We start from the raw sequence: 18,724 nt of genomic DNA, 5'->3' as shown, positions 1-18,724 counted from the left end.
CTAGATTATAAAATTCAGGTATGGTCTTCTAGACAATTAATGGCACATTCGGGGATAGATGTGAATAGAAGCTCAAATACTGGTAAATAGGTAATAAATATAGTTTGTAGGCAGGTAGAAATTTTCTGAAAGAAAGCAAAACAAAACACAAAATCACCACCACCACCAAAAAAAAAACAAAAAACAAAAAAAAAACAAAAAATCCCACCCCAAAACCAAACAAACAAATAAACACCTCTGAGGTTTTTTCCCTATTAAAAAAAAAAGAAAAAATTAAAATCTGTAGAACAGATTCCTATTAAAAGTGCACAAAATGCAGAATATAATCGTATATTCTTCTGGACAGATTTGGTCATCGCTATTTTTTAGTCTGAAGTCCCACGCAAACCATACGGTAGGTATTACCTCCAACCAAAATAGACTTGTCACTGAACATGAGTATGTTTTAGAAAAGCACAAGCTACTTATTTAAAGTAAACCTACAATATCACAAAATTAACCAATGCAAGGGTTATTTACTCATATTACTAAAAACACGAGCTATATTTCTAGCTTGAATTTTTCAAGGCAAACTTTTAGTCTTCAAGGTTATTCGGATATCAGATGGTTTCTTGTGGAGGAAATTTTGTATAGCAGAGTTGCTTGGCTCAGCAATGCTGAAGAAAATTTGTGCATAACTTTTCAAATAAAAAAAAATTATAAAAAAATATCTGCTTACACAGTGAAGTGATTGCAACTATTACTTATCCATCAGTGCAGGGGTAAGTACCCAGATTTCCTCCCCACCATAACACTTATCTTTCACTCCTCAAGGCTTATCTTACCTTTCACTTCTTCCTTCCATCAGCAGGAACAGAGGAAACTGGAAATATTTTACATCCTTCATAACACCCTGGATCACTTAAATGGTTTTGAAAGATGGACTGTAATATTTAGTAAATCTGATTGCTTCTACCTTAGTACCCGTGAGTTCAAGTTATCCTTCTGCTATGTCTAAGAACACGATTTTCAACTTTGTAATATACATTTTTAACATATGTGTGTTACTCTAAACTTCATAGCTCTTTCCAGTATGAAGATCAAGGCAGGATCTCTTTCCTAAATACTTTATAGTGCAGCAATACTGAAATGGGAAGACTTACAGTTGAAAGAGCTAAATAAAAAACTTGGCGTTAAAACCAAATTATGCTATAAAATAACAGTATTAGCAGTGAAGCTTTCAAATTTGATTTGTTTTGTTTTAAATTTCAATCAAAAGCAGAAATACATGCAGTATATGGGTAAAACACAGTGAAAGGGTAACTACCATGCCTGGTTTGGAGTACTTTTGATTCCTGGTTTTCACAGCCTAGTTTGTATATTAACCCTCTCCAAAACATCCTGTTTCAAGCCATGTATTTTGTCATGCCAGAACAGAGCTAGATGCAGCTATGGAAGCATAACCGCTGAAGTGTTGTGGGATTCATGGTTCCTAAGGCACCAGCTGGTCCGAACAGGGCAACCAACCCCTTCTAGTCCAAGGAAATCTACCTCCAGAAAGCACAAACAGTAACAAAGAGTAGGATGCCTAAAATGAAATTAGGGACATGCAGGTTTAACTCTTCCCATAACCAGAAATGGAATGAAGAAATACATACTCTTTTAGAGCAGCAATTCCTTCAAGTAATGCTGTGTATTGCCCTGGGAACAAGAAGTCTTTCTACCATATATAATTGTTGTCTAGGTTTCATTTTTATTTATTTTTTTTTTTTTGGCACTGGATGGAATCCACAGTGGGGAGAAAGGGAATAAGAGGATTAATAAGTGCTTTTTGCTGGCTTGAGTGTCAATTGAGAATTAAACTCAGTCTAAACATGAATTTTAAAATATGACAAAGCATTTTTCCTACTTTTATTTTTCTGTTTATTGGGAGTACAATTGTATAAGAAATATTTTGTTTCTGTAAAATATTTTGTAGCGCAGATGGCAAAGATTTTGTTAAAATGTATAAATTATGAAGTAAAACAAAATATTATGAGATAAATAACTTTAATGTAACTCCAATGCAGTCCAAGGAGTTGCATGAAGATGAATTCAGCTCAACAAGCTTTATCCTGCTTAGTACAGAGCACATCACATGGCATGGTTTATGGTAGTTTCAGCTATTCCTTAGCAAGCTCAAGCAAGTAGCTCACTCAAGCAGGTAATAGATCTCACATGAAAAAGTAACAGATCATATACTGAAGCATGCAGACTGACGTTTCATCACAACAAAATGTCAACTGGTAATTCATTACATTCCTACAAATAAGTCAAGAAATATCCAGTATTCAATTACAACTAAGTGTGCTGGATTGCAATAGTTAATTTATTTGCATATTTTCCCCTTAGTTATCCAGCTTTTCACTTTGCAGCTAATATTGCACCTTAATAAAGGACTTATTTAGGACTTTAGAAGAATCTTGAAATTCAGCAAAAAAATAATGTTTCAAACTGTGTACTGTTTTTTAATGCATTCATAATTATTTGGAACTTGACATTAAAGTTCATCTCAGCAAAGGCAAAGGATGGACAACAGCATCTTTTAATTTAACTGAACAGGAAGTTTGAGGAAATATTGATTAAAAAGTGTGGCTAACTGACCTCAGAGTAATGTAACATGAACTATATAGAGACATAGTAAATTTAGAATAACTTAATGAATTTACCTGAATCACTTAGTCATAACAATCCTATAGGCTGTATTTATGGCAAGCAAAAAAGAAAAAAAGAAAAATTCTGTTGCTTTTCAGGCTAACAACTCTCCTTTTGCTTTGCAAACTGAGCAGTATCTGGTTCTGGCATTATTCTACATTAGCATTTTATGCACATTCCTTACAGTTGTAAGTATTCATGACATTTACATTACCTTTTCTTAGCGGTATCAAACTAATTGCCAATATCAAATGACATTTGGAAAAATATTCTATCTAAAATTCTACAAAAATAAAAATATTTCCATATGAAAAGGATGGGAATAATCCTTCCCCCCCCCCAGAATTGAAAATGAAATTACTAAAACAATTCTAAAAATTGTTTTAGAATAGAATATATAATGCAGTGGAACAGAAGACTGTATTATATTACTGTGCAATATCATGGTATCACATCCAGAGATCTATAAAAATTTAGTTAATTTTGTACATCTTCAATATGAGTTCATAATACACGGTGCAGTTCCTCCTTTAGAGCTGCAAGAGAATATGCTGTGAATAAGTATTTAAAATATTGGGCATTCTATGTTATATTTACATAATATAGAATGCTCTTAGTTGCATATTGTGTATTATTCCTAACACATATTCAGAGCATATATTGTAACAGCTCCTTTGGAACCACTAACATGTGTGTTGTGAATGTATATTAACAGCGAAATGCATTTGCATATTAGGAGTCCATAATACTGAATGCGCAATCAAATCTTTTATAAAAAGTCATTGCTATACATACAAGCAGAAGTTATTTTCTCATGCTTCTTACTCACAACTGTGCCATCTTGCACAGTCATTTCTCATCCATATCTTTAAACTCACAAAGAAAAAAATACACAGTTCTGCAACAGTCCTGTGAATTGCAGTTTTCTTGAAGTATTTCATGAGGTCTTTTTTTCCTTTCTTTGTTCTATCTCATAATAGATATTTTCTTTAAATACCTCAATTTAAAGAAAACATTGGTTGTTTTCTCTTGTTTTTTAATTTTGGAATTCATATAAATGCCTGGCCTAAAGCCTTAGCATTAAATGCTCATTTGGATATTACGTGTAAAATAGAGGTCATTGGAAAAACAAACGTAAGGAAAACCCTCAGTCAGTTGTACTAGTATTTTTAACTATGATGATTTTATTTGTTTGCCTAAAATAACAAGGTGGCGGAGCAGGGAGGGAGCAGACAGACACAAGCAGGGGAGAAGGCAGGGAGGAGTGTTGCCAGCTAGGGACATACAATCGTCTAGATGAGGCAGAACTAATATTACAAAATACAATTACCAAATAACATGATTTCAAAACTTCATTTGGATCAAGAAGTTTTTGTGTTTCTACATTGACAGATGGGCGTCCTGGCAACCCATGCAAGTAAAGGTGGAAAAAGACGCATTTACTTGTCTAAAGCAGGGAATTTAAGAATAGTATCTGCCTTGGTTTCTTGTTTAGCTAAATGAAAGTAATGGAAATCTTGGGTCCAAGTCTGATATCATTCTGTGTCTATGCTCCAGGCATAGGGTTTTTTTCCCCAGGAAGCAAAAGAAAAGCTAAGGACAACTTGGCTTTTGCCCAGTTCCCATGCTCATCCTATAGATTTGCTGAAATAACTAGAAAGACACAAGAGGAAATCACCATACCATTTCAAGGACTGCTTGTGACCACACTGACTATTAAGTTTAAAATTACTTTCAGATGTATTATTTTAATAACTAGTACTGAAATGTATTTTATAGTACTGATATCACCACAGAGATATTAACTTCAAAAAGTGTTCAGATAAGCATTCTGGCAATTCATGGCAAGTATAAACTACCAGCCATACAAGAAGCAAATATTTATGCACAACTATAATAACATCTCAACTAAAATATTAATAAAATCAGAAAATGCAAATTAGATTCAAAAGATCCCCCATATGGCTGGGTTTTTTTTTTGTATCATCTATATGGGGATGCAGTCCTGCCCACTGAATGATGGACATAGTTACATTCTGCATTAATATGTGTAATATCTGCCACATATCAGAGGGAGAGAGTGTGTGTATGGGAGCATAAAATGACTGGAATTTTAGTGTTCTCCTTTTAAAAGAAAGGTTAAATTTTAGTTTAGTGAGGAAATCTATTACAGTGAACAAATTCCTTCATTTCTCTTTTCCTTTTTCTGTGGTTTATTTCAAATATTATAAAGTATTAATGAAAATACTGTAAAAGTCATAATATTAAAGTATAATTTTAGTTAACATTGTTTTACATTGTAAGAGCTATAAACAGGCTCTTGTAAACTTATATGAGCAATTATTTTTAAGTCTGAGCTTTTTTTTTTCTGTTATGATTGTAAATAAAAGTAAGGTAGTTTGGACTCAGTTCTTTAATAATTCTAACATACTAGCTGCTCTCTATCAGAGATTGTTTCAAGATACAAATGCCACCAGCCTGTAAATTACCTTGATCACCAGTGATAAATAAATTAAATACTTTTCTGTGGTTTTCCAAAGTGGGCTTCATATCTTTTCATTAAATTATATGGATTTTCAATTTAATACACTTTATTATAATAAAAGTTTTAATAACAGTGATCTACAGCCAAGTGAAATTTAAGCAACTGTGGCATGGGTGCTTTCACTGCAGAATCTCTGTTGTTTTCAGTCCTAAATCTCTGACCAGTTTCTTGAATTTTGCCCGATTTTGCTCTATTAGAAAAATAAATTAAAAAAGAAAAAAAAAAAATTTTTAAATGGAGTTCTGGTAAACCAATCCTGAGCTTGATCCAGTAATCTCTAGAGTTTACTTAAACTTTCAAGTAGACTTATTGTGGGTGTCAAGAAGATCTGATGCCTATTTTTTATGAGAAAAAGTATACTTTTGATTTGTTTACACCATAAACATAATTAAGGAGTAAATCAAGGGAGTAGCAAAAATGCTACTGCCATTATGTCTCATGTATTTGTCACTTCCAGTGGGGACAGGAGGTATCATAGCCTGCTCCATTTTTCCCCTCTTCAGCATCACTCTGAGGCTGGGAATAGGAGCACTGCTCCTGTGATCACCCCACACTCTCAGCCCAAAACGATAAATGCTGTTCCCCAGAATTGTATCTTGCTTATTTGTAGTACCATTTGTGGGTAATTTTGAAAAAGAATGGTATAAAACTTAGAAAAATATTATTGAAGTGCTCTCTCAAAACACCATAGCATCACCAAAGTCGTATTTTCTTGAGGAAAATAATACAACTTACAACTGGAAATTTATGTGAAGGAGCACTCAAGGCCTATATTCACTAAGTATCTGCTTCTGCCTGACATTGTAATGGGACCAAAGATGCTAAGAATTAAAGAAAAAAAATCCTAAATAATTTGTGTGTATGTGAAAATTATGCAAGTCAGTCTGTAAAAGCTTGGTGCCATATATGAAGAATTAGTACAAAACACCTGAATCTGACAAAGCATCTAAGTTATCAGCACTTCAACAAGCTCCCATGACAAAGGGAGACAGTATAATACTTTCAAAAATAAAGCGGAAAATACTTTTGAAAAATAAGATTTTTTTTTTTTAATAAGATCTCATTTTTGAAAAATGAAGTCTTTTTAAAGAAAAAGATCGCATTTTCTTAACGTAAATGAATGAACTTGGGAACAATGGAGTGGTTTAGGCGCATTGACGCAAGGAAAATCAGAATCTTGGCCCATGGGTACAGCAATCTGTAAAATATTGCATATATTTGCTCTGTAATTTGCAGGGAAATATACAATGAAACACAAAGGTATGCTACTTTTTTCTTTTTAATGCCAAAGAACAACTCTCTTATGACAGCTTCTAATAAATTGTCAGACTTTAAATTCTTCTCCTTGATGAGATTTGTTACGGACTGAGAAGTGGCGAATAGCACCAACAAGCTCCCATGACAAAGGGAGACAGTATAATACTTTCTAAAATAAAGCAGAAAATATTTGATCTCATTTTCTTAATGTAAATCAGTGAACTCACAAACAATGGGATGATTTTGGACTCCATCACATTGATACAAACAAAATCAGAATCTTGGCTTATGGGTACAGCAATCTGTAAAATATTGCATTTATTTGGTCTTTAGTTTGCAGGGAAATTTGGGAATTTGGCAAAATAAAATGATTTTTTATAAATACAGAAATGATTGCTGTGCATGTACATTAATGTTTGTCTAAGTATCTGTCTAGACACCCATAGTTAATGCACAATGTGCATGCATAAAGGATATGCTACAGTAGACCATGAGATTATACATTTATCCTCATTTGTGAAGGTGGATGCCTAGAACTTGTGAATAGAAAAAGATACATTATAGAGTATTTAATCCTAATCAATATTTATTAGAGGCAAAATAATAGGAAGGCAAACCTACAGTACTCTAGAAACAAAGCAGTAAGCTGGTGTTCTTACCTTATAATAGTTAATGAAGTTTTAGGTCTTCTTTTAACCCTGAAGTGGGTTTAAAAAAAAATGTAATTATATTAATGTACTTAAACAAATACAGTTGTCACTTAGGATCATAGAATCATAGAATAGTTAGGGTTGGAAAGGACATTAAGATCATCTAGTTCCAACACCCCTGCCATGGGCAGGGACACCTTACGCTAAATCATATCACCCAAGGCCTCGTCCAACCTGGTCTTGAACACTGACAGGATTGGAGCATTCACAACCTCCCTGGGCAACCCATTCCAGTGCCTCACCACCATCACAGGAAAGAATTTCCTTCTTATATCCAACCTAAACTTCCCCTGTTTAAGTTTTAACCCGTTACCCCTTGTCCTGTCACTACAGTCCCTAATGAAGAGTCCCTCCCCAGCATCCCTATAGGCCCCCTTCAGATACTGGAAGGCTGCTATGAGGTCTCCATGCAGCCTTCTCTTCTCCAGGCTGAACAGCCCCAACTTCCTCAGCCTGTCTTCATGTGGGAGGTGCTCCAGTTCCCTGATCATCCTTGTGGCCCTTCTCTGGACTTGTTCCAATTTAGAGACAAGGATGTCGTGTGGGACAGTGTCAAACGCTTTGCACAAGTCCAGGTAGATGACATCAACTGCTCTACCCTTGTCCATCAGTTCTGTAGCCCCATCATAGAAGGCCACCAAACTGGTCAGGCAGGATTTCCCTTTAGTGAAGACATGCTGGCTGTCACCAAGCACCTTGTTGATTTTCATGTGCCTTAGCATGCCTTCCAGGAGAATCTGCTCCAAGATTTTGCCAGGCACAGAGATGAGACTGACTGGTCTGTAATTCCCCGGGTAATCCATTTTCCCCTTCTTGAAAATGGGGGTTATATTTCCCTTTTTCCAGTCATCGGGAACTTCACCTGATTGCCACGATTTCTCAAATATGATGACCAGCGGCTTCACAACTTCTTTTGCCAGCTCCTTCAGGACCCGCAGATGGATCTCATCAGGACCCATGGACTTGTGCACGTTCAGATTTTTAAGATGGTCTCGAACCAGATCCTCCCCTACAGTGGGCGCAAGGTCTTCATTCTTACAGTCCCTGCATCTGCCTTCCAAGACTTGTGTGGTTTGGTCAGAGCCTTTGCCAGTGAAGACCGAGGCAAAGAAGTCATTCAGAACCTCAGCCTTCTCCATATCCTGTGTAGCCAGTTCTCCTGAGAGCTTCCTGAGGGGGCCTACATCCTCCCTAGTCTGTTTTTTATTTGCTATGTACCTGTAGAATCCCTTCCTGTTATCTTTAATACCTCTAGCTAAGTTTAATTCTAACTGGGCCTGAGGTTTCCTAACCTGGTCCCTAGCTTCTTGGACAACATCCCTGTACTCTTCCCATGCCACCTGTCCTTGCTTCCACTTATTATAAGCCTCTTTTTTCATTTGAATTTTCCTTAGCAGCTCCTTATCCATCCAAGGAGGTCTCCTGGCCCTCCTGCTGCACTTCCTTCTGGTTGGGATGCAACACTCCTGAGCTTGCAGCCGGTGACCCTTGAATATCAACCAACGGTCTTGGGCCCCTCTGCCTTCTTTAAGCATGACAGATGACAGTTCCAAAGATAAATTCTGGAACTTGTGAAAATTGTAAGTTCAGGTTGAAGAGACAGTATAGTAGCAATGGGATAGAGTTGTGCTGCTCCCTGCATTAATCAATACTACAATGTATTTTTTAATATATGAAGAATATTTAATTTCATTAATTTCTGACTCGGTTCTTTCTACTAAATTCCTTTTCATCTTTGGATTTTGGTTTCATTTTAAAACATTCTGGCTATTTATAAACCCACAGCTAATCTCATAAAATATCATGGTTGGGAAAGTTTTTTGAATGGCATGTACAATTTGGGAGATTGATAATATAACTAAAACAATTAAAGGGGATGTGGCTTTATTAAGACCACAAAAGTTATACTAGTCACCTGTGCTAATAACTCTGCAAAATCAGATTTAAATTTGTTTGGTTTATGATACCTCACTTATCTTTGCAAATCACAGGCTACACCTTCAATCCCCAGGAAAACGTATCTCTTTTATTTCCAGTTGTGAATACATACACTACTATACCGAGTCAGTGTTATATTTAGATTAGCAGAGACTGTACCATAATGTCACAGATCTGAAGCTCTTGAATTGGAATTGAGAGGATTCTGCCATAAAATATTTCATTACAACTTTATGATTCAAAACACAAACAGACACACTCCACGCTGCCATGCACAGACAGGGTTTGCTTCTGTTGTACCTTGTGATAGCCCATGTAGTTGAGTTTTAGTACTTTGGGATATGTGAGCAATTATAAACTTCTAATACAGTTAATGAGCAGTGGTAAGGTATGTGTACAGTAAACATTTATGGATAGCTATTAGGTATCAGGTGCTTACAGCACCTAGAAAAAGAAAGTATTTGGACTTCTGGAGACAACCTTTAGTTCAGGTTTGGGATAATTTGGGTAAAAATACAGGCAGTACCAAGTATCAGACAGTACTGAAAACTACCCCTGTCAACAGGTCTAAGCTTGTCTTTGACACCATTAGGAACAAGAAATAAACATTTTCATGCTGAATGTAAATGACCATGAACTTTCTCTGTTAATATCACATATTTCTGTTCTCTGCATGTTGTATAAGCTTCAATTTATGGACTTGCAACTTATATTGCTCTTTACATCTCCTGTACATCTGGCTCATTATTCTTATGGCCTACCAGAATTCACATATAAATGGATAATGTCTCTTAAACTTATTAATCCAGTTTAATTAAGAGACAGTGTTCATAGTGGAGGAGTATATGAGGCAATTTATGGCTTTTGAAGGTGATTAAATGCTGAAGTGGAGCCAAAGCATTTGATAATCACAAGAGCTATTTATTGCTGGAATATTCCAGCCATATGAACGTTTTTCCCATCAGCCAGTAAGAGAAGCACGTTTAACAAACAACATTAAAAGGACGGATATTTCTAGGTAAAAGAAGGTTTGAAATTCTGTATGTAACTGCAGTTAAGACACCCTGCTTGTGTACCATGAAGGGCAGGTAAAGGATATGCAGAATTCACAAGGAAGATGGTCCTCTCCCTAAAAGCAGGGCTAAGGACATGATGGAGTCAGCTGTGTAGAAACAGGGGGCTACGGTTGGGGTGTGAATGTATATGATTTGAGTCATGATTTATGATTCATTTTCATATTGCTACTGTAAATGAGTAACAATTATCATCTTCCAAACTGGCCTGTTAACACATGTTGGAAGCAAGTCCAGAGTGGCTGCAATTCTCTGGTCTCATGGGAATAGGCCTGTTTAATTTATACCTCCAAAAATATACATGAAGTAAGGAATGACGTCTTAGGAAGAGGCCACTTCAGGATTAGAAAAGGGAGGTTCTGGTGGAAAACCCTTATAAGAGCTTGGAGAGGAAGCTGGAGTTGAGGGTTTGGGGGATTATTTTTCTGACTTTTTTTTTTTTTTTTTTAGTTAATGCCATGAATCATATGTAAAAGGCCAATGCAGGGATACTTCTTCATATTTATTTAGACAGTGAATACCAAGAGACTCAGATCATTCACAGATCCCTAGAGTAATCTACCATACATGTAACAGCTATGTTTTATTTTTTAACAAAGAAGGCATCAGTACTACTCATGTAAAACCCAGGTAATGTCTTCTGCAGCTGAACTGCTAAACCCAAGAATGTTAGGCTGTAATCTGTGACTTCCAGAACTGGGGAAACCAATTGGTATAGGCCTGATGACATTTCTGATCATCATTCTCCTTCACCCTGTTCATCTAAACTCATATGCATCAGTCTAAAGCTGCATAAAATTCAACCCTCTTTTCATTTAGTGAAAATGAAGAAGGTAGGTGGAAGGAAGATGCTAAAGAGTTAAGCAGGCAGGTTTAGAGAGTCTGTTCAAGTAGACTACACAGAAAGCAGGTAACTTTGCTTCTGCAGGCAAGCTGGCCCTTCCTTAACCATTAGAAAAGAAATGTGTTTTTCCTTCTCAGTGGTTGTTACATAGAAAAAGAAGGCCTCATTTGCTCCGTAAGTTTTTTGTCTTCAGCATTCTGAAGTTCTCACTTCATATCCACTAGCAATGATTCACAGAAATTAAAAGAAGGAAATGTGAATTGCTGAACATACTTAGTAATCTTTTTTTAATAGCATACTGGCAAGGGCTGGAGATGGACTATTACTGCAGAATAAAATACATGAGTATTGTTATTTACAGTTGCTGGATGTCTAATTTCAATGTCTAGATTCTTCTCCCTGGACAACTTCAGAAAGGAGAGAGGAACGATGTAGGAAGACCGAGGAACACAGTGGTGCAAAGGGACATTTATTTTCTCTCCCCTTGCTCACAGATGCTCTGTAACTCCTGCTTGTTACACACATGGTCTCACACAGTGAAAGGGCAGAACTCAGGAATTGCCGTGTTGAGTCACTCCGGAGGCTCTCCTAGAGCAGTCTGCCTCAGAGAGTAGACAACATCAGGGAAAAGTGCACAAAGTCAGTAAAACACATGGACTAATTCCATCACATCCACACACGATGAGATCTTATGCTAATTTGCAAAAAACTGCTTTAACTCAGACGCTAGACTTTGTTCATACAAGAGACCATCCCTACATATAAATGCTTTATACAGTTCAATCATTACATTCTGTTCTTCACAAAGAAATGTCTAATCTCACTCTCGCTCTAGCCTCAAACTGAATACGGTCTCAGTGCATCTAAATTTCAAGCCCAAGCTGCGTTTCTTTGAACACAGTTTCTTCTGCATCTACCATTGCCTTTTCTTCTTTTCTTTTTTTTTTTTTTTTCAATGCAGGAAACCTCAACTGTCTTCTAAAATCTACCACAAACTTTCACTGTGTCTACAGGCAAAACACTTCATCTTTGCATGTCTTCTTTTCATTATCTATGAAAGAAGAATGTCAATGTTTGCTTCCCAAGAAGGTTATATTCGCCTGAGATGCTGGGATGGCAGCTACCAATGAATTCTAAGCAGTGATTATTTGTTAATAGTCTCAGGACAAGAATTTGGAAAATCAGCAAATATACCTATCAATTGTCTTCCACAGGACCATGTCAGGAGGCTCCATTAGGAGGCACCAATGCCAGATTTTCAGTCTTGCCCAAATATCAGTGTTCAAGTTTGGCCTATCTCACATATGGTATTATTGCCAGAGATGTCTTTACCCACTTTTACTTTCCCCAGGAAGCCAGAAAGGATGTAATGACAAAATAAGAGCTACCACTGAGCTAGCAGGGTAGTTATTTCTGAAAGCATACTGGGCCACGGTTTCAGAACAATCCCACAACACTATTTAGAAGTTGACTGGCTTCTTGTTAAGGACATAACATATCAGCTTCTTGGGATGATAATGCCATTTCACTGAAGTACAACTGAGATCCTTTTACATTTTCTGTGTGCCATAAAAAAACCCATAACAATACTGTTGAGCCTTCTGAAATGAATACCTCTTGAAGCAATAAATCTGTAAAAGAAAAAAATGGTTCCTGGGCACCAGGGCTATGTGTTTAAGGAGTTGAACTTTCTTAATGCCTAAAATCTGGAAAAAAAGTCCAGAAAGGACACCCAATTAGAAGGATATTGACTCATTCTGACAAAGGGGGGGAGGGAGGGTGACGGAGAAAGGGAGGAAGGAGGGAAGGAATCAAGGCTCACAACAAAAGACCTATTCATTTATAACAGCTTGGCTGTAGAGCCATTCCAGCATGTTTAAAAATACTTTATCCATTAGTTGGGAACTATTTTCTAAATCACAACTTGCTGCTCACATCTGACCACAACCAGCTCCCTGTTCATGTTGAAGGTAGCAAGGTTCACATTGTCAAAAGCAGCTCTGCCACCTCTTCTGGATGTTGTAGGGGGAGGTAAGGCAGAGTAAAGCAGAGATACCCTGCAAGAAACAAAAATCCCTGACCTTCAGCATACAGAGAGGAGAAGGACAATGCTATTCAGTTCCTCACAGGCTAATTTAAGAAAAGAGGGCAAAGAATACAACATTAACTAGAGTTCCCCTCACACGAAAAACAGGAAGAAAATTTTAGGTTAATCAAATTATTAAAAATAAGATCATTTAATGCCTTGGTATATGAGTTCAACAGTAGCCCTTTGCAATTTTATATGAGGCTTCTTTATATTAAGATGCGTACACACACTTGAATAAAATCATCAAACATATATCACCAATGTTCATATCTATTAGCCACCAGATAAACATTTTTAATTACAAACACTATATACCTGTTGAACAGCAGGGGTTTCTTAATCAAATTATTCTCCCCTAGGAACAGTTCCTCCTCAGTTATAAAGTGGTATAGCTAGAACTATTAATATTTTATGCCAGGGATTGTGGATACAACTTCATATAAAAGCTTTTCTTTATCTGAAATGTGACTGTTGCTGTAAAGTTGGCATTTCTACCTTTTCCCAGTATTTTGTTGCATGTTTGAGGAAAATGAATGTCTGGCTTAATGTGTGTTTATTTCTCTTGACACATACGTTGCATGCTTATGTTAGTTTGCATTGAGACTCTGGAGAAGATTCTGGGAGAATATTGTGCAGTTGATCTTCTCATCAAAGTATCAGCTTTTCTAAACGTGTCAGTCAACTACAGCAAAAAGTACTCTATATTACAATATATGCTATCTGATTCACCTTCTTACAAGGATCATCTTTGTAACCTTTTCTCATGTGGATATTGTTAATAACACCAGCACTATGTAAATGCAAAAAGACTACATCTGTATCTACAGCATCTGTTTAAACTAAAAATGCAGTGAACAAACGCTTAAGTTCTTAAAACAAAGTATTCAATAATTTATATTTGGGGGTTAGATTTTAGATATAGAGCAAGGTTTGCAAGAATTCCTTGCTTTCTTTTCTTAGTTTAGTTGATTAGTTTCAACCTGGGATGGGAAAGCAGTGATGAAAGATGGCATTGTAGATAAATATTAATGTGTCCAGTTGCTCATGAACATGGTTGTATTGTGCAGAACTCAATGAGTGTAAAATTGCTACCTTTTTAGCTTCCTGAGATATGATAGCTCTTAACCTAGGTTTTCAGGTACCTTAAAACATTTATGAATAATACAATACAGGTTCTAAAATATATCTCCTTTTATGAGTACTGGCACATTGCAACGCAGCTCTGCAGAAAGCCTAAGAAAAATGGCAAGGCAAGATCAAACATTTGTTTACATCTGACCTCCAACAAAAAATAATTTTACTTTGGCTGACCTTTAAGTAGATATAACAATTATGTAACGAAGTAAACCACAAGCCAAATAGAGAGACCACATAATACAAAATATACAAATGGTTATGGTTTTATCACGAGAAGTGCTGTCTATGTTTTATGTGCAATGCTGGACTTGTAAATGCTTCTAATTTAGTGGGGAAATGTAGCCAGATTTTAATAGCTCATTTCATTTTCTAGGCTACATCAAAGAGTGAGATGACCTCAACGCAATACCAGGAATGAAAAGAATTCCTGAATCCTGAGCCCAGCTGCAGGGTAATTTCAGAAGCCTTCCTGTCACCGCCTGGCTCCTGTCTTCTGACAGGTTGGGTGGTTGGTTTTTTTTCTTTATTTAACAGCAACATATGCCTACTGCATAGGAGCACTCTGAAGATTAATTCATTCGCATGCCATATGAAATATGAAATGTGCTGGGAAACATCTCAGTCACAGAAGTGCAAAGAGCAGTTACAGTGCTGCTACCACCTTGTCCAGGAAAAAGTGCCTGGTTGTCTCTTGGCTGTAAGCAACTTGCTCTGTCACTCCTCACAGAACACATCAGGGCAGAAAGGAAGGGGTCTCATGGACTCTGTGGCCCTCAGCTCGAGCTAGTGCAGACTGCTTCCATGTCCTGACAGCAGGTCACGTGTTGAGACTTGCATACACTTCTCTCTTGTTCACACCTGGGTTTCTCAGCCAAAAGTGCTTTTAGCTGAGGTTGGAGTTTAATATATGCAGAGTTGCTAATCAGACAAATTTGACCCTCAAGCAAAATACAGGATGATCAGCAACTCAGACAGAGACCCCGTCCCAGACCGTGGCTGTTCAGGTCTCTGGGTGCAGGGAGTGCCAGAGCCTGCTGCTGCCGGGGGAGGGAGGACAGCGTTCCACCTGCGTGAGGTGTGAGCAGGTAGAAGATCTGCTTAGCCTGGTGGCAAGACTTAAGGAGGAGGTTGAGACACTGAGGACCATCAGGGAGTGTGAAAGGGAGATCGACTGGTGGAGTAACTCCCTGGTGGGCCAGTCGAAACGGTTCCAGGGAGATACCCCCCAAAAGGGGAAGGACCCCCTGCCTTCTCACACAGAGGGGGATGGCCCGAGGCAGCCCCTGCCCTGTAGCTGTTGCGCAGAGGTAGGGGACCAAAAAGACGACGAGGGTTGGAAGCGAGTTCCAGTTCGATGTCGTGGGAAACCCTCCCCCCTTCCTGCCCTGCTTCCCCAGGTGTCCCTCCGTAATAGGTTCGAGGCCCTGGATCTTGAAGGAGAGGTAGGTGAGAATGTGGGGCAAGGCCAGCCCACAAGGCCACATAGGAAAAGGGAGTCGACTTTGCACCTCAAGACTGCCTCTGTTAAGAAAGAAAGAAGGATCATTGTAGTAGGGGATTCCCTTCTGAGAGGAACAGAGGGCCCGATATGCAGAGTTGACCCTCATCATAGGGAAGTGTGTAGTCTGCCTGGAGCCCGGATCAGGGATATCACCAGGGCGCTCCCCAACCTGGTGCACCCGACAGACTACTACCCACTGCTGGTCTTCCAGACAGGTGGGGAGGAAGCTGCTTCCCGCAGTCTGAGGGGGATGAAGAAAGACTACAGGGCTTTGGGGCGGATGGTGAAAGAGTCTGGGGCTCAAGTGATCTTCTCCTCTCTCCTTCCATCTTCCACTGATGTGGGAAGGAATGGGAAGATTCAGTTCATGAACAATTGGCTTCGAGACTGGTGCTACAGGCAGGGCTTTGGATTCTTTGATAACGGCTGGTTTTATAGGGCACCAGTCTGGACAATGACAAGTGAGAAAGGTTTGTCTCACAGAGGGAAAAGGATGCTGGGGCACGAATTAGCAGGGCTCATTTGGAGAGCTTTAAACTAGATTCGAAGGGGGATGGGGTTGTAGCTGGGCTTGCCCCAGTGGGGCAGCGCTCCAGAATTGATGAAGACTGGGAGGCCTCCTACAATCCTAGGGTGAAATCGGTGTGCTCAGCTCGCTCCCTGAAATGCCTGTACACCAATGCGCGCAGCATGGGAAATAAGCAGGAGGAGTTGGAAACCTGTGTTAAGTCAGGAGATTATGATCTGGTGGCAATTACAGAGACGTGGTGGGACAGCTCACATGACTGGAATATAGTCATGGAGGGCTATGTCCTTTTCAGGAAAGACAGGCCAGCCAGGTCGGGTGGTGGGGTTGCTCTTTATATGCGGGAGGAACTACAATGCACCGAGTTCTGTCCAGGGACAGATGATGAGCGAGTTGAGAGTCTGTGGGTGAGAATTAAGGGGCAGGCTGGCAGGGGCGATACCGTTGTGGGTGTCTGTTACAGACCACCAGATCAGGGTGAGGAAGTTGACGAGGCCTTCTACAGGCAGCTGAGAGCGGCCTCACAGTCACAGGCCGTGGTCGTCGTGGGGGATTTTAACTTCCCTGATGTTTGCTGGAAGGACCACTCGGCAACCCAGCCGCAGTCCAGGAGGTTCCTCCAGTGTATGGATGATAACTTCCTCCTGCAAATGGTGGATGAGCCGACCAGGAGAGGAGCGCTGCTGGATCTCATCCTCACTAACAAGGAGGATCTGGTCGAAGCAGTAAGGGTTGAGGGTCATGTTTGACCAATCTCTTAGCCTTTTATGAGGAAATAACACGGTGGATGGATGATGGCAGAGCGGTGGATGTGGTCTACCTTGACCTCAGCAAAGCATTTGACACAGTCTCCCCACAGCATCCTCACGGCTAAAATGAGGAAGTGTGGACTGGATGATCAGGTAGTGAGGTGGACTGCGAATTGGCTGAAGGAGAGAAGCCAGAGAGTTGTAGTCTATGGGGCTGAGTCTAGTTGGAGGCCTGTAACTAGTGGAGTGCCTCAAGGGTCAGTACTGGGACCGGTATTATTTAATATATTCATCAATGATTTAGATGAGGGAATTGAGTGTACCATCAGCAAGTTTGCTGATGACACTAAGCTGGGAGGAGTGGCTGACACGCCAGAAGGCTGTGCTGCCATCCAGCGAGACCTGGACAGGCTGGAGAGTTGGGCAGGGAGTAACTTGATGAAATATAACAAGGGAAAGTGTAGAGTCCTGCATCTGGGCAGGAACAACCCCAGGTTCCAGTATAGGTTGGGGAACGACCTGTTAGAGAGCAGTGTAGGGCAGAGGGACCTGGGGGTCCTAGTGGACAACAGGATGACCATGAGCCAACACTGTGCCCTTGTGGCTAAGAAGGCCAATGGCATCCTGGGGTGTATTAGACGGGCGGTGGTTAGTAGGTCGAGAGAGGTCCTCCTTCCCCTCTACTCTGCCCTGGTGAGACCGCATCTGGAGTATTGTGTCCAGTTCTGGGCCCCTCAGTTCAGGAAGGACAGGGAGCTGCTGGAGAGAGTCCAGCGCAGGGCAACGAGGATGGTTAGGGAAGTGGAGCATCTCCCTTATGAGGAAAGACTGAGGGAGCTGGGTCTCTATAGTTTGGAGAAGAGGAGACTGAGGGGTGACCTTATTAGTGTCTATAAATATATAAAGGGGGAGTGTCACGAGGACGGAGCCAGGCTCTACTCAGTGGCAAACAATGATAGGACAAGGGGTAATGGGTACAAACTGGAACACAAGAGGTTCCACTTAAACTTGAGAAGAAACTTCTTCTCAGTGAGGGTGACGGAACACTGGAACAGGCTGCCCAGGGAGGTTGTGGAGTCTCCTTCCCTGGAGATATTCAAAACCCGCCTGGACGCATTCCTGTGTAACATTATCTAGGTGTTCCTGCTCTGGCAGGGGGATTGGACTAGATGATCTTTTGAGGTCCCTTCCAATCTCTAACATACTGTGATACTGTGATACTGCGATCAGTTTGGCTACATAGGTGTAGCCCATATATCATGCTCCACTTCATCAATGAATTCTAATTTGTGGGGCTAGTGGACTCCTTAAAACAAAGGAGGGCTTAGAAATCCCTGCCTCCTCAAATGTGAATGGTCTTGAAGATCTTAGCACAACAAAAGCTAACTATTAATAGGAATAACATATGTTTGCGATGAACACCTCAAAATCAAAATGCCACTATACTTTGTGTCTATGGTAGTAATGTCCTGTGCTCCATCCACAGCATGAAAATTGAGGTATATTTGCATATCGAAAGAACTTAAATAAACTTGTCTACAAAGAATACTATACCAAATAAAACATGTAGCAGAATTAAGCAGTTGTTATTTCTGTTTATAGGGATATATAAGAAAAGGAATGTTTGTTTAAAGAAATATAAAATATAAGCACAGTATGATCAGTGCCTCACAGGGTGTTAA

Source organism: Pezoporus wallicus, unplaced genomic scaffold (assembly GCF_028554395.1).
Source record: "Pezoporus wallicus isolate ANWC-B61680 ecotype Strahan unplaced genomic scaffold, APGP_CSIRO_Pwel_v1 contig_3858, whole genome shotgun sequence".
Taxonomy (NCBI): domain Eukaryota; kingdom Metazoa; phylum Chordata; class Aves; order Psittaciformes; family Psittacidae; genus Pezoporus; species Pezoporus wallicus.
Note: the sequence above shows the minus strand (reverse complement) of the source record.